Here is a 5376-nt window from a genome sequence, read left to right as displayed (position 1 = left end):
ATCTTCGCGTAAAACGGTTTGTCACGCAATGTTTGTAAAACAAAGTGGACATGTTTAGCATGTTCTTGTAATGTACGGCTATAAACTAAAATAACGACAAATTTTCCAAGTTGTTCTCAGACAATGTCATTCATTTCTTGTTGAAATGTAGCCGGAGCATTGGTCAAACCAAAAGGCATAACCAAAAACTCATAATGGCCATAGCGCATACGAAATGCCATTTTTGGAACATCGTCCTCACTTACAGGAATTTGATGGTAGCCAGTACGGAGTTCAAGTTTCGTAAAATACCGAGCTCCCTAGAGACGGTCAATTAGATCGTCAGCATGGGGTAATGGATACGAATTCTTGATCATCACTTTATTCAAGCGTCGGTAATTAATACACATACGCCATGTGCCCTCTTTCTTTTTAACCAAGAGAACTGGTGCCCCCCATGGAGATTTGCTATAACGTATATAACCCATTTGTAAATAGTCCTTGAGTTTCTTAGCTACCTCATCCTCTTCAGATCGACTTAAGCGATAAGGAGGTACACTTATTGGTGCAACTCTAGGTACAATATCTATACGATCGTCTATATTACATTTAGGAGGTAAACCATCTGGTAGTTCACTCGGAAAAACATCACGAAAATAATTTAAGATTTCATCAAGTTGTTGTTGTTCAAAATATGTTAATTGAACCGAGACATTATCGATATTGTAAACGTGAATGTTCGGATCAAGTACACAATAAAATAGAGTAGAACAAGACCACTCGGATATTGATGGACACGAGGAAATAATCGAGAGGGATTGTTTTTTGACACATTGAATAAAATGAGTACAATTGTTTAGTACAAAAGTTATTGAATGATGAACCCAATCAATAAATAAAGAAGATTTTTTATTATAAAACCAGGGATAACCGAGTATTACATCGGTGGTACAAATATTCATTATATGGAAGTCTACTTCCTCTATATAAGTTCGGAACGCCACGAACTTCAACGCCAAACCCCCGAGACAGACCTGGACCATCTCGTTTTCCTCGATGTTCACATCGATGGAGGGTAAGGAGTCGCATATGTCCTTGATCTTCGAGGTATAGTCAGCCACCGACAAATCGCGTTGTTGTAGGTTGCTCAACTCCTATCGGAGCTGAAGCTTCCTGGCTGTGGTGCTCGTGGCGAAGATCTTCTTCCGATTTTCCCACGCACCGTTCGGCATTTTTGCATCCCGAACGTAGCTTAATACCTGTTCACCCACACAAGACGCAAAATAGTACAGCACTCTGCTCGCCGATTGTTCCCACACCGGAAATCGTTGTGTGTCGATTCGGGTGTCGCGTCGTTCGCTCCTTCGACATAGCTCCAGTAACCGTGCCTAGGCAGGTACTAGTGCATCTTGTAGGACTAAGATGCGTAGTTGGTTCTGTCGACTTTCTCTGTCGAAAGCGAGCTAGCCATTCCTCTGTCCATCGGTTTTCTTGTTCTTCTTCGTTGGTTTTTCCTTCAAGCAAAGTCGACTGCAGAGGTTCTCAACCCTCGCGCTCTGATACCATGTTAAAGATTATGTGCGGAAGCAATAGAAGAAACGAACACAGAGAAAATACAGGTTCAATGGAAAGCTTAGGTTTGCACAGTACGCATGGGAGAGAGAGAGAGTAAACACTAGAACTTAATTCAAAAATAATACTCGATCTTTACATCGTGTGTGTTCAATGAACACTTTTATACAAGTCCTTTTCGGACTGACAGTAGTACTGACAGTACTTCATTGCTCATTGAGGAGCCCCTACACTAACTCCCAAATATATTCCTTGCGGAATATGTTTCCAATGGCCTCTCGGTTTTTGCACTGATCCGGCCTTCCTACGCACCGGTCTGCGTACCGGTTTCCAACTGATCTGGCCTAACGATCGGTCCCAACCGATCCGGTCCTTGGCTTGCTCAGCCGATCCGGCCGATGTTGAGCTTGTCTCTCAACACTTTACAATATCGTATGGAAAAATCAAAGTCCTAGATGAGATCAGCCCATCGTGCCTTACGACCTTTCAGGTCTTGTTGGTCACAAAAATATTTCAAGGACTCGTGGTTCGTAGTTACCACAAAGCGATTTCCATAAAGATAATGGTGGCATGTTTTGAGTGTACCAACATTCAGCAAACTAGGTCCTTGAGTTCCTTAAAGGCGAAGTCTAGTGTGGCATTCCACACAATAGGTTTTATAGACTTATGCATTTGACCTTTTAGAAGATCAATAAACGACGTCGTCAATTGGGAGTACTTACGAAGAGATTTTCGCAAAAACCCGACAAAACCAAGGAATGATCGAACTTCTCAAACGTTTGAAGAGTGGGCCAAAGCTTGATTTTCTCATGCGAGATGGATCAATTTCAACTCCTTGTTCGGTTATGAGATGTCCAAGATAAGTAATTGATTTCTTGAAGAACTCACATTTTGAGATCTTCGCGTAAAACTGTTTGTCACGCAATGTTTGTAAAACAAAGTGGACATGTTTAGCATGTTCTTGTAATGTACGGCTATAAACTAAAATAACGACAAATTTTCCAAGTTGTTCTCAGACAATGTCATTCATTTCTTGTTGAAATGTAGCCGGAGCATTGGTCAAACCAAAAGGCATAACCAAAAACTCATAATGGCCATAGCGCATACGAAATGCCATTTTTGGAACATCGTCCTCACTTACAGGAATTTGATGGTAGCCAGTACGGAGTTCAAGTTTCGTAAAATACCGAGCTCCCTAGAGACGGTCAATTAGATCGTCAGCATGGGGTAATGGATACGAATTCTTGATCATCACTTTATTCAAGCGTCGGTAATTAATACACATACGCCATGTGCCCTCTTTCTTTTTAACCAAGAGAACTGGTGCCCCCCATGGAGATTTGCTATAACGTATATAACCCATTTGTAAATAGTCCTTGAGTTTCTTAGCTACCTCATCCTCTTCAGATCGACTTAAGCGATAAGGAGGTACACTTATTGGTGCAACTCTAGGTACAATATCTATACGATCGTCTATATTACATTTAGGAGGTAAACCATCTGGTAGTTCACTCGGAAAAACATCACGAAAATAATTTAAGATTTCATCAAGTTGTTGTTGTTCAAAATATGTTAATTGAACCGAGACATTATCGATATTGTAAACGTGAATGTCCGGATCAAGTACACAATAAAATAGAGTAGAACAAGACCACTCGGATATTGATGGACACGAGGAAATAATCGAGAGGGATTGTTTTTTGACACATTGAATAAAATGAGTACAATTGTTTAGTACAAAAGTTATTGAATGATGAACCCAATCAATAAATAAAGAAGATTTTTTATTATAAAACCAGGGATAACCGAGTATTACATCGGTGGTACAAATATTCATTATATGGAAGTCTACTTCCTCTATATAAGTATCAATAGAAATTCCTAATGAATGAATCGCCCCGTTGATGTATTGTACTCTTCCATCAGCCAAGTGCACTGTGTAGGTGTGATCACTTACAGTGGGTTGGATTCCCCATATCTGAACCAAACGATCATTGACAAAGTTGTGTGAGCTTCCCGAATGAAATAAAAATTGTACGGGAGATCCATTGATATACCTGTTTGCACGTAGTAAATAATTGGGACCGAATACATAGTAAGGGAAAGAACATTCACAATTACTTAAATGATGTGTATAGACCTGAAGGACATTAGGAATCTGACCTTTATGGTCTGCAACTTTAGCTTTGTTGTTGTGCTCTTTCCGTTGGAGCTTTCAACATTGCTCTTTTGTATGACCCTTCTTTTTGCAGAATACGCAAAAAAGGATGTTGTCGCTTACAATCGCGATCCATGAATTCGTTGGGTGTCTTGCGTTTCCCAACGAATTGCAACTGCTTAGTCTCGGGCGCTTCGTTGGGTTTGTTGTGGTCCTTCGAAGTGTGTTGATAGCCAAGAACTATTTCAACGACCTCTTCGAAGGATTTTGGATCCTTATCGTGCACTATCCAGTGATAGTCTGAATCGGGGATGCCATTGACAAAACAAGCTATTAACCAATTGTCCCCTTCTAGACCCAATTTTTGGAGTTGGGTTCTAGCATGGCGAACATAGTCTTCAGGCGAGGAAAACTTCCTGCTAGAGAGGTTCATTAAAGCTTGTGCTGCCTCTGTTCAAGAGGGAGGTTGTACAAATTCGCCCTTGAAAACTGTGACAAAATCTGTTCAGGTATTGGGCAAATTCCCCAAAGTACGGAGCCCACGCCACCAGGCGGCGGCCTTACCCCCTAGTTCTCGGCCAACATATGCAACCTTCCTACTATCCGGCATGGGATAGAGCTCAAAATGAGACTCCCATCGGCCCAGCCACGTGCAGATTGCTTCTTTGGTACTTTCCTTTTTTTCTCCCGTAAATGGCTTAACAACAAACGATGGTTCACCCTGTCGCTCATCAAGTCTATTAGTCTCACGTTGTAAACTAATGACACGTGCCTCGAGAGCACTTTGAGATTGCCGAAGTTCGGTCATCTCTTCAGCAGTGAAACTAAGGTATTGGGTTATCTGTGAAAAATACATCTTAATGGACATTTGTCCATGAGGATTTCCTTGAGTTCCTTCCGCTTGAGTGGATGACATCGGGTCATTATTTTGAGCCATTGAATGGTTATTTCTGGCAAAGAAATAGGATAAGGTCAGACAAATAGTCATAACATCATGTCGTGATGTAAACATATCATGGACAAACATTAATCGATATCATGATCTCACGTCAATACCCCTCTAGACGTATGAGATGAGGTTCAAGATCAGGTTACTATGGTAACACAAAGGTGTTTTAAAAACCATGGGGTTGACAAATAAATGTCTTTCCCGGATCTCGATATCGATTTTTTTCATGGCGGCTCCCCGAGGCTCAACCATGTATGTTCGCATCATGAATAGTTTATACACGAAAAAAATGTTAATAAGAAACTATGTTTCGGTGCCCAAATATGTGGTTTCGACTCTTTAAGTCCTATTACGAGGACCCCGAAGTGCACTTAGACCTTAAGTCTAAACATGTGTTATAGTCATATGTATCAACGATGTTGTATAGTCTTGGTCATATTTGAACTCGAGACTTCGAGAACAAATATATTAAACACTTGAGCCAACCAAGTAGATTGCTCTTCTTTGAATGTTTAATGTTTCATGCGTATAAGAGATATGCAAGGCATTTGCCCATATATGTTTTTTTAAAAGAAACATATATGTCAAGAGTCCTTATTTCGCCCTCATTTACTACAATTATGTTGGTACATTACCTAACCTCAAGTCTCGTAATTACGATGGCATACGCCAAAGTGCAACCTAATGGTCAAGCCAAATGAGCCCTCGTTTCGTAGTA

Source organism: Azolla caroliniana, unplaced genomic scaffold (genome assembly GCF_043228905.1).
Source record: "Azolla caroliniana isolate FFs.n. ecotype wild unplaced genomic scaffold, voAzoCaro1.0.p SCAF_17, whole genome shotgun sequence".
NCBI lineage: Eukaryota > Viridiplantae > Streptophyta > Polypodiopsida > Salviniales > Salviniaceae > Azolla > Azolla caroliniana.
The sequence above is the reverse complement of the archived record's forward strand: the minus strand, read 5'-3'. Positions refer to the sequence as shown.